At 38.5% G+C, this 12,325-nt stretch overlaps 2 pseudogenes; both read right to left on the bottom strand.

Annotated features, from left to right (window-relative positions):
* Positions 1 to 1,231: 1,231 nt before the first annotated feature.
* LOC143614150 (uncharacterized) lies at positions 1,232 to 7,771 on the bottom strand (annotated as a pseudogene).
* A 4,062-nt stretch (positions 7,772 to 11,833) lies between these two features.
* Positions 11,834 to 12,325, bottom strand: part of LOC143614149 (DNA polymerase pseudogene) — a 1,896-nt pseudogene continuing 1,404 nt past the window's right edge.

Raw genomic sequence — 12,325 nt, 5'->3', positions numbered from 1 at the left:
GGCAGTGTCTTTGGTAGCCGAAACGGACCTTCTACTCGGTGTATGCTGGTCTACTAACTCTATGCTCTCAAACATTTCTTCAGCCTCCTCGATGGTGAGTTTATTGAGCATGTTTCCTACAGTTGCGGTATTGAACCGCTGTTGAGTTTCAGGGGTACGACCATTGTAGAATTTTTCAACCACAGCCCAATCAGATAAGCCATGTTGAGGGCAACGATTTGGAAGAGGTTGGAAACGCCCCCACGTAGAAAAATAGGACTCATCGGGGTCCATGTGAAGCGAATGGATTTGCTCGCGGAGACGTCCGGCCTTCAATGGAGAGAATATTTTCTCAGGAACTTTGATTGCAGGTCGGCCCATGTGGTGATTGAGGCATTCGGCAGAGATTCGAACCATGAAGCAGCACGACTGGAAAGTGAGAATGGAAACAACTTAAGATGAATGACGTCGGATGAGATATTATTAATATTAAATGTTTCGAAGATCCGAACGAATTGTATAGTGTATACACGTAAATATACAACACAAAAAATGGGCGGTTATTCTATTTTCATCATACAATGATTCTTTTTCTTCTTTGTATCATAATTCAACCAACTGAGGTTATTCTAAGCTGTAACTTCAGGATCGTCAACAAGGGCGTTCTAGTGCGTTGTAGATTCTTATCCAAGACTTGTATCATTTAATGATGCCATGTGAATCGCTAGAAACATGTGAAGTGTATGGCTAACCCAATAACGAAAGTTTCGTAAGGGGACTGGAGCAGGCTACCATGAGACAAAAGATCTTCTTTCTAAAGAGATTCGATTCGGAACTATTATATGTCTAAGGTTCAATATTGAAAAAATTTCAAAGGTTTTCCCTGACTTTGTCCGTGTCAACAAACAATTCGAAATACCTCGACTTTTTAGAACTGGTCCGAGTCAAATAGCAATGATTTGAAGCACTTCTTTTTACACTATTTCGGAAACCCAAGGACTCAATCGTATGGATATGTAAAATAAAGGATTTCCAATCCTAGCAGGAAAAGGAGGGAAACGGATACTCGATGCGCATGTAGTCATAGTAGTCGGCCCACAATGCCTCTGTCCTATACTAAAATACTATTTCGGATGAATGGGGAATTAAGTCGCTCTTTGATCTGCAAAATAAGGCCTACGAGCTCTCTCTTTTCTTTTATGGCAGAGATCTCTCCACACCAAGGATCCAAATCACAATGGATCAAACAACTGGAAATGATAACAGAAAGCATAGGTAATTATAAGGAGTTCCAATCAGCGGATAAAGAAAGTAAACCACCTTACTTCTTTCGTCTATGAGGAAGAAATCAAATTGAAGAACCCGCGGTTATGCGCAAAACTTCAATTCTTGTTAGCCGCTCTGGTAAAGACAAGATATACTTTGACCAGACGTGCTCGGAATCTTTTTGTCGATTCGGGGGGGAAGTTCTCGTTCCTTCACCTCTACAATTCGGTAAAGCGGCTTCGCCTCCTCGCTTTTGTTCAATTATAAATAAATAACCACTTTAATGGAGATTTATAGCATCATTCAAGTAAATACAGATTAAGATCGTAAAAATATAAGCTTGTAATATAGCTACACCTAATTCCAGACCGGTTAATGCAAGAACTATAAATAAAGGACCAAGATCCCCTATAAAATACAAAATATCATTCATACATAGCATAGTCCAAGCGAAACCACTTAAAATCTTTACTAAACTATGACCGGCCATCATATTAGCAAATAAACGTTTTTCTAAGCTTAATGCGCGAAAACAATAAGAAATTAGCTCAAGGAGTACTAAAAAAGGTGCTAATGGCAGTGGGACTCCTGCGGGTAATAAGAAGCTTAAAAAATGAAGCCCATTTCTTTGAAATCCCACTATAGTAATGCCAATAAAAATAGAAAATGAGAGACCTAGAGTAATGAGAAAATGACTTGTAATTGTGAAGCTATAAGGTATCATACCCTGAAGATTACAAAATAACAAAAAAGTAAAAGTGACCAAGATGCAAGGGAAAAACTTTTGTTTAACATTTCCGGAAAGACCCCCTATTTGTTCGTTTACCAGGTTTAGCACGAAATCATAAATAAGCTCTACCAAGGATTGCCAAGCATTTGGTACTAAGTTTCCTCCTCTTTTTTAGTAACAAAATGAATCAGAAGTAGGACCAAACTGAGAGTTAGCAGCATAAACAAAGATGAATTTGTGAATGAGAAATACAAGTTTCCTATCTTCATAGGAATCAATGGGAGAATTTCAAATTGCTCAAGTGGGCTGTTGGGCGTAATCGTAAGTGAGCGAGTGTACTCATCACAATAATTCAAATAGTCTTTACTAGAGAAATTTTGGTTGAAAGGTTTTAAAAAATTATTTATACTTGTTAACTAATTTTGATGTATAGATTCAAGCTTCCTATAAACGAATTCTGGGGATGTCTTGTTCACTTCCCTTTGGAATGATTTAATAAGGCCCGGCTGGGGGCCGAAGTCATGTTTCATATGCACTAAAAGATAATTTAACTTCGTCAGGGCCTAGGCATTTGCGGGGCTATAAAGATGATCCGGAAGGTAAAGCGTCGACTCGTTGAAGCTACGCTCTGCTATCTCGTCAACAGACAATCCAGGTTGAGTCGGTACCTCCGCAAAAAACATATCCGCATTCCTAGGATCCTCTTTAAAACGCTGAATAAATTCTTTCATAGTAAAGATAAATTTCTTGTAGTTCCGCTTCTTGCTCTAAAAATGAGGAAAGACTTGTCGGAAATAGTTAGCTTGGTCCGACCAAGAAAGACATGGGACTCTTTGGGCATTGCTTGGGTCGAGTGAAGTAAAGACTGGCTACCTAGAATATAAAGATCCCTCACTGCACACTTTAGATATCTGTTTCCTTCCAATCAAAGACGGCGAAGCGCCTCTAATCTAAAGGCCAAAGAGTGCTCTTTGCGCTACTACGCATCCTTACTCATAGTCCGCAATTCAATATAGGTGGATACATACCCTATATATCTGTCTCTCTTTCACTGATTTTACCCTGAAATTTCGAATACTTGAACGATCGATTTTTTTTAGAATCTTTAATCGTGATAAAAAAATTCTATATCGCTAAATTAATCGTAGTAGTCTCTTCATTAGCCGGAAGAAATTAGTCTCCACTAGCCTCATTCGAAGAACGAACAAGAAAAGGCTTACAGTTTAGGTAGGATAGATCGATGTGGTCCAATGGCTAAAGCTCTGCCAGCTTCTTGTAGACTTACTTCTCTTTAGGCTCCGAGTTCTTTATTTATTATTATTTTAAAAATGATTCTTCGCCACTAGTGGCAACGAAGTTCTTGGTAATTAGCAAGGGGGAAGGAAGATCTCCACTCATTTCATTCATTCAGTGCCTGTGGTGAGGCGCGACCCACAACAAACGAAGGGGCAATGCTTGCTTGGCTTGCTGTAGCCCTATTTTTAGGCTTGGTAAGCGTAAGCTATTGTTGTAGGCTCGAGAAGGGTGAAAGTCGTATGTACGGCTTGGAGGGAGATCTTTCATATCTTTCGAGATCCACCCTACAATATGGGGTAAAAAAGCCAAAATAAGTGATTTTAGCCCTTATAAAAAGAAAACTGATTCTTGAACCCCTTTCACGCTCATGTCACGTCGAGGTACTGCAGAAGAAAAAACTGCAAAATCCGATCCTCCCTAAATAGGAATAGAGCTACTTTACAAATAGGGCTAATTACTTCGCACATGACTGTGATAGCCCTCTCGATACCTTATTGGGGCTTTGTAACCAGTGGCCGGTTTCCCGTCGCTAGAGTCTTTTCCCAGTGCACGGAGCCCCAACGAGGAAGGCGTTAGTGGTTTATGGTCCATAATGCTAATCCCTCTTTTTGTGCTACTCCTACTCCTAGGGCGGGAAGAAGATAAGAAAAGGCCATGCGTTCTCTTGGTTTCCCAACCTGTTGCTTCTAAAGACTGCCCTCTCTCGGTTGGATGTTGGTCCAGCCTACTACGAGGATCCCGTATCCAGCAACCCAACCTATACAAAGGGCATCCATCAAAGCCCCTTTACTAGATTGGAGCTATGAAGCTTACCTTCTTTTTATTAAAAGGGAAAGGGCTTTTTCAGCTGGTGCGCAGTAGCGCACTTCCGTTTTCCCTTGACTAGTAGGGGTCCCGTGGTTCCTATGCCGCCGCCTTTCCCGGTCCTTCACCATGAATGGTTTCATCCCCTTGCTCGTCTTTTTAAGAGCAGCTGTCAAAACCGTTATAGTACTACTACACCGAAGTCTCGTACTCGAACTGGCAAGAACGGCCCAGCTTGCTGGCTGACTATTACCTGCTTACTTACTGGCTGACTTGGCAGCTGCCTTGAAAGCCTATTCCGATGGCGAGCAGTTACGATGGCTCCTTCCTAAATAAGTTAAGTTATCTAAAATTCAGTCTTTCTTTTTGTTTTCAACGATCTAGTGCTTGGTCCTTCACCTTTATGAGTAGGACTAACTCCCTTGCATAGGTCTTATGTTCAGTACTTCGTATCAGGTTCTATCTATGGGACCTTCACGATCATTTTTTGGTTCTTTCTGAAAAAACAAACCTAAGAGGTCCGTGACTGACCATGTGTTCAACACATGAGTGAGCGTTACCGCGTATTTAGTGGAAGCAAATAGTTAGGGACTGACCCGGTACCACTTTGAGTTACTGCCCCGAAGTACTAGACCAGCTCCTGTTGAAGAATAAGGCTTTTGGTTTGGGGCTACGCACCTTGGTTCTAGCAGCGCCATCTCCATACCTTCCTTCCGTATCCGAGGTGGGCTCTTTCATCGGCCTCTCTTGGAGTTGCCCGAGTGAAACGGAACGCTCTTCATTCGCAGGCAGTTACGGGGACTTTGATTTTAGCTTTTAGCCTTCCTAGCTAGCCGACAAAGGTCGAACTTTCTTACTACTTTATTGAAAGCGAAAGATAAAACTGACTTACTGAACTTTTTTATTGAAAGGGTATAACTAACTGGCTGGCACCTTATGAAGTAGTATACTTATTTTGTTTAGTAGTAGGAGGCTTCACATACTCTTACTACTCGAGAGATAGGGTAGCACCCCCCCCCCCATCCCGAAGTGACGAAGATGAAAAGTGCTTTTGCTAACTCTTTCTCGTCTTCAAAAAAGTATCAAAATGCAGTTATATAAGCTATCACTTTTGCAATGAAAGATCAGCTCATCGAAGGAAAAAGGGCTAGCATCATTTCTCCATTGGGGAGATACCACTTTTGAAATGAAAGATCAACTCTTCGACAGGTAGTTGATTTCATTAGGGAATTGAATTGCAGGAAGGTCAGCAAGTCAGGTAGTCCTTGGCCGTTGATCGAAACTCTTGGCATCCTCCTCTTATGAGGGGATAGGAATGAAAGAATCATTATAAAACTACGAGGTCGCCCCCACTTATTAGAGCTCTCTTGCTACCGGTTCCTTAGACTATAGGCAGAAAGGCCGAGGCAGAGCCAGCAATTCTCTAAAAGCAAGGACGATTAGCTACGTTCCAATGAAGCACATTCCAACAATTACCTAGCCCGGTAGGTGGAGGAAAAAGGAGGAGAACATTCTTTAATCAAAGGTGCCAATACCCATATCAGGATTAGACCCATTTCGATCGAGCGGCAACCGCTGCTGCGGTATGGTCCAGAGTTGAAACTGGCTAACATAGGGCAAGGGTCCTGATGGGCAAGTATAAATAGAAGAAGAAGCTCCTCTCACTGCCCCGTATAGGGTTCTGGGCTTCGTATTTCAAAAAAGTACTATTACTAAGGGAAAGCAACCCCCGGATATTGACCTACCGGCAACTTCGAACTCTCACTCTCCTTCAGCCGATTCAGATACCGAATCGTATCTCTTGGAGAGAGGCGCAGAAGCTCTCCCTTTGACTCAGGGGGCCCTCCACCACTTCGACTGATGTGAACGCGGTTCTCTCGTCGTGAAAGAAGTAATGTAAGCCCCGGGTCAACCCGCGCTCGTTGTTGCCTGTATAGCTTTCTATAGTAGAGATCTAGCATAGCATTCTAAGCACAGATCATTGGTATTGGATGTATCGTTAGGTTGTGCCGAGTCAAATCTGCTACCTTGTTCTTTGGAAGATCTATCTCGTGTCTGGTACTCCACGGTTCCACTCTGCAAGAACTCCGAATCATTCTCTTGAAGCTCCATCTGCAAGAACTCCGAATCATTCTCTTGAAGCTCATTCTGCAAGAACTCCGAATCATTCTCTTGAAGCTCATCCTCTTCATCATAACGCTTGCCCCGAAATGACCTGGACCAATAGGGAAATCCCAATTCATTGGGCCTTTCGATACAATCAAATAGAAAGCCCCAAGGGCGCCATATTCTAGGAGCCCAAACTATGTGATTAAATAAATCCTCCTCTATATGTTGCTGGTCGAGGGCTCCTTCTCCTTCCCCCTCTTCAAACTCCGATTCGTCTTTTTCATAGAGAAATCTCTGATCAAGGATAGAACAAGATCCTTTTTGCATCATATCTAAGGGATTCTTTGGTTCGGGTCGAAGAAGCAATGTCACTCGATCCTTATCAAACTGACTGCATGTCCGTGAGGATCCCACCAGAGCGCCTTCCACTTCTAATAGGCCACGAACTAGACCAGAATCATTCTCAACGAGTCCATAAGGAGTGATCCCATTTTTTTCATCGGGTCCGGGTAGAGACCAAAGATCTTGAGTGACTGATCCGGCAGAACAACTCAAAAGATAAAGAAGTATCGTTAATTTCTTCATGCTCGTTCCAAGTTCGAAGTACCAATTGTACAAATAAGAATCCACTTCGTTACATGATTTCTTTTTCATATAGATAGATATAGGATCTATGGAGCAATTACTTAAAAGTACATTTTGTGCTACAGCCCTTCCTATCTGATAGAAAAGGATCCCATGATCCTGGACCGATCTTACCTGGGATCGCAAATCCCAAATTCGTCTATGAAGAGCGGATCTAATTGTATTAGTATCCATAATTGATTTCTTCTGTGTAATACTAATCGATAGGGCCTCATTGGTAAGTGCTACAAGATCTCGTGCATTGGAACCCATGGTTATGGACCCAAATCCATTAGTATGGAACATTTTCTTTTCCAAGTGAAATCCCCTAGTATATGAAAGAGTGAAAAAGTGCTTTCGTTGTTGTGGAAGAAGAAGCCTTCGTATCTTAATGCACGTATTTAATTTATTCGGAGCTATTAGAGCGGGATCCACTTTTTGGGGAATATGAGTCGATGCAATAACAAGAATATTTCTAGTTTCATAATCCCTGGAGAGAAGGTTCACTAATAGACCTAGGGAGAAGTCATTTGACTTATTCACATCCAGATCATGAATGTTTGGAATCCATATTATGCAAGGAGACATTGCTTTTGCTAATTCGAAATGAAGGGTGATATAAAGTAGGTCTTCATCTTCAGGCATCATATTCATAGTTAGCGCATTCATGCTAGTTAGCAGTTCCGGCTCCATATCAAGGATATCGTCACTAGCATCAATATTGTCACTAGCATCAATATCGTCACTAGCATCAATATCGTCAAAACCTTGAAACTTTTTATCCAGGAACTTGTTCAGAAATACCGTAATGAAAGGAAGATAGGAGTTTTTCGCTAGGTATTTGACCAAATAAGATCGTCCAGTTCCTATAGAACATATCACTAAAATACCCCTAGAGAGAGATAAGGCCAAGCGGAGCGAAAAGGGTTTTCCATGAGATGGTAAATGAAAACTCCAACTCATTAACTAATTCATTATGGGATTGCTTTTCAATCAAAACAATTTATTAGTAAAGTTATTAGTAAAGTTTAGAAGATTATAGATCTAAAATGAACTTTTTTGATCGATAAAGAATAAAAAATGACTCAGATATTTTTTATGAAACCACGTATCCTTTAACAGATTTATTAATAGTCTCGTTCAAATTTTCAAATTGAAGGTTTATTGTTTTCTCAAGTTTGACTAAAAAAAGACTCAATTTTTCAGTCAAAAGTTTATAATCCTTTGAGGGATTTTATTCTATGTAAATAAAGTATATAATGAGTAAAATAAGGGTCTTTTAGGTTCTTTATTGATTTTATTAAGTTTGATTTAGTAGATTATAAAGAGATAATTTTGAGAGATAACAACGAGAACTAAAAGTTCCAAACCAAAATGTTTGGATTTACTAATAGCGTATGGAATCAAAATTTTGTTATTTTGAGTCATTTTTTATAAAAACTTTCACCGATCTTTGACATATCTAAATCTAAATTTCTTTTTTATGAAAAGAATCTTATTTAGACGAAAAATAGATATAGATAATGAATAAGAAAAAAGAATTCGTTTTGAACAATAGATGTCTTTCACATCCAACTATAACAACGAGTAACTTTTAAATGGCAGTTCCAAAAAAAACGTACTTCGATATCAAAAAAGCGTATTCGTAAAAATATTTGGAATGGGAAAGGATATGGGGCGTCGTTAAAAGCTTTGTCATTAGGGAAATCTCTTTCTACCGGTAATTCAAAAAGTTTTTTTGTACGACAAACAAATAAGTCCTAAAATATAAGTCCTAAAATATCGGAATAATCAGAATGGATTTTACTAAAAAAAAAAGTCTCAGTAATTTGTTAATATCAAAGTTAATCTAAAATGAACAATTGGCAGTCCCTATTCTAATCAATATGAAATAGACCCTTCATTTTAGAAAAGAATTCTTCTGTTTTCGGAAAAAAGAAGAATCAAGAAAAAAATACAAAATTTTTTCTTTCTTTTTAGTATATTTTCACTCAAATTTTGGTGGTGGGGAGTCTTCTTTTCCCCATCGACCTTTACAATTACAAGAATGAAAAATTTTTCTGTTTTTCGGGAAGGCCAGATATAAGATTTTTAGTTCAAATTAATGACGTGTTGAAACTAATTCATTCCGTGTTAAAAAATTTTGAATAACTTTCTGACTTCTTAATTTATTTATTACTTAATTTATATTTATTTATTTCTTAATTTATTTATTATATGTTAATTTATTTTCGATATGGATATGTAATGAGTTTTCTATATATCGATATCTCCAATTTTCAGTCCAATCAAAAAAAGAACTTAATTTGTGCACTATTTTGTACAAAAAATGTGTCAATTTGGAGTAATCTAAAATAGACATATTTTCAATGAATTGAAAAAAAAAAATTTCAATTTATGAAATTAGATAAACCATAAAGAATGACAAAAAAAGTAAATAAAATTAAATAAAATGAAACTAATGAACCTTCAAATTGACTTTTGAACTCATTTTTTTATCATTTACTAATTGAATCTTTACTAAAAAAACTGATTTGGTTGAATTGACTTGTTCAATCTCGATCTCGACGATTGAATATAAATAGGCTATTATGAGTTCGAGCAAGCCGCTATGGTGAAATCGGTAGACACGCTGCTCTTAGGAAGCAGTGCTAGAGCATCTCGGTTCGAGTCCGAGTGGCGGCATACCATCTTCTAAAAGATATCCAATAGATCCTATAATAAAAAAAAATTCTCATTTCTTTTTCTTAATTAATATAGGGGATCCCCCCCGCCCTTTTTCATTTTTATGATATTTTCAACTTTAGAGCATCTATTAACTCATATTTCTTTTTCTATTGTTTCAATTGTAATTACACATAAAAAATCAAAAAATATGGCCGTGATCTGTCATTACGTGCGACTATCTCCACTATAGAAAGAAAAAAGTAAAGAAAGATCAAATTCACTAGTAAATACTATAAAAAAGGGCTTTCTACATAAGCATCGTCTAAAACAATGATTTTTATTAGCTGTAGAAAAGAAAGAAACTTCATAGAAGTTGAAATATGAAGAAATAGATATGCCTATCTATTTTAGTCTATGGGTAAAGTATCTAATTGATAGAGTAAGCACCGTAAAGATCAATTAGCGAGGTTTTGGCCGATACAATAAGAACTGCTTACTTATGTCATGATGTGAGACAAACGTTAGTAATCAACTTATGTAATAGAGTTGATCCACTAAGGTATTGAGCAGCGGTGTAGGATCAGATCCCAAAGATAGTAAGTCTTTCCTTTCGAAAGTCTTTTTCAAAAGTTCTATATAATCTAAATTTCTATATGATATGAAACTGAGATAGTTACCTTTCAGAAAATTCTAATGATAGGCGAAATGTCTATGTTTTATTCTTCTGAAGGTGGGAGAAAAGATAAAACTAAAATAAACCGGATTTTTAATCCAAACTTAAGATTTAAGTTTGAAACTCATTTTATTAACTTCTTTTAGTTAACCCGAAAAAATGGGATAGATCTACGATAAATGTTATTCAGTTAGATACGGTAGATTCAAATGGGATAATGGGATACAAAAAGAGTTAACTGGCGAGCCGTACGAGGTAGGAAACTCTCAAGTACGGTTCTAAGGGAAGGAATTACCCCACCTATTCCGACCGGGGAGAACAGGCCATTCGCCAGGGGGATTCTGAAATTGCGGAGGCTTGGTTCGACCAAGCCGCTAAGTATTGGAAACAGGCTATAGCACTTACTCCTGGTAATTATATTGAAGTTCATAATTGGTTGAAGATCACTAGACGTTTCGAATAGAAGATCAGACCTTTTCTTGATTTTAGTTATGATTTAGATTGTTTTAGATATTTTTTTATTTGTTATAATTCATTTTTTGTTGGCCCCATCAGTCAAATAAAATAGATCGTTCCTTTGGGAAGAATCCATCAAAGAATTTCTTTATATCCCTTCTAAGCGTTCTATTTCGTATGGTATTTTGTAGGACTAAAGGATACATGGATAGCTTACAAAATATATTTTTTCTTGTCGTTCTTTTTTTCTATAAAAAAAAGACTATTAAAACTAATCAAAAAGGCTTCGAATCACTGTGAATATATCAAAATTTCTTAGTTATAGCTAATATCTGCTCGCGTGATTTGGAATAGAGTACTATTACTCTATTTAAATCTAAAAAACATGTACTCTATCTAAAAAACATGAAGCAGCTCCAGCTAAGAACTTTTAATTGATATCTGAAATAGACTAGGTTGCAAAAAAAAGAGTTTTTGTATCAATATAAAGCAATATAAAGAAAGGCTTTTATAAGATCCAAAAGGTCCGTTGAGCGCCTCCTGGCTATGTCATAATAGATCCGAACACTTGCCCCGGATCGACTTCCAAATCATAATGACTCTAGTGAATAACTAAAGAAAATATCGTTTCCGTCGTCGTGGTCGACGGGGAAGAAAGAAATGAATGAATGTTCTTTTGGGAAAATGTAGAATAATACACCTACCGAGACGAAAGCCAAAGGTGAGTCTAGTAGGTGGACGTATCGAACCGAAATAAGATCTAAGATTGACATCTTGATACACTAATTTACCATAATAATAAATAGAGTCAATGCGGACTCCGCCGTGGGAAGAGCCGCTTCTTTCTTGCTTGATAGGGGGGCTTCCATTCACCAGCGCAGACTAAAAGTGCTCTCCGAACCGTGCTGGATAGTCACCCATCACACGGCTCTCAAACCCAACCTGTGGTGGATCCCGGGTGACAAAGTAAAAGCCTTTGATCCTTTGCCCCATACTTTGAGATGCTCCTCCCCGCCGATCAAGCAGCGACGCTGCTCTTAGCTTTAAGCCACTATCGTTCGGTTCGGATAAGTCAAGTCCCTTCGGTCAGTTCGCTCAGGTGATCCTCCCTTATCTTCCCTAACGTTCAGAGTTGTTTGGTTTGAGAAAGGAGCACCGGCCGAGCGCCCTGAATGAATAAGAAATTGACAGTAGAGGTAATTGCAGATTCTTATTCGAACGAGTTGAAGCTAACAACATGTAATGTTAGACAGATCTTTGATCTCTATTGGTTTTGTATCAACCCAGAGATCCTCTCTAAAGACTGCTAACCTCTTTGTCCCCATACTAATACCTATCTGGTATAGTACTTCTTTTTTATGAACAGTAAGTGTTTTCCAATCACGACCAAAGTTGTTTGTAACAGATACCTGTTCTTTACGAGACGGGTTAGCATACTGTGACTTAAACCATTCAGGTGTGATCTGGTTTTTAGCAGCACCCTTGTACTTGAGAATACCTTTGCCTTCCACTGTTGTGTAACAATAAGATTTTGGGGCTAAAAAGTAGCCCTCTTTGATCCTGTCTTCTAGCTTAAACATACCTAAGACCGAAGAAGATATCAATCCATCTGGGAGCGGCTGTCCTAGCACAACCGAGTCAGTATCAGTGTAGTAACAGTCCTCCCTTGAGATGTAAGGGTACATATAGATCCTAGCACAGGCTGTGATAGCAGCAGCTAG

Source organism: Bidens hawaiensis, unplaced genomic scaffold, assembly GCF_021521415.1.
Source record: "Bidens hawaiensis isolate Kalapana, Puna unplaced genomic scaffold, B.hawaiensis_p1.1 tig00039069_1, whole genome shotgun sequence".
In the NCBI taxonomy this organism is placed as follows: Eukaryota; Viridiplantae; Streptophyta; class Magnoliopsida; order Asterales; family Asteraceae; genus Bidens; species Bidens hawaiensis.
Note: the sequence above shows the minus strand (reverse complement) of the source record. Positions and strands in the feature narration are given on the sequence as shown.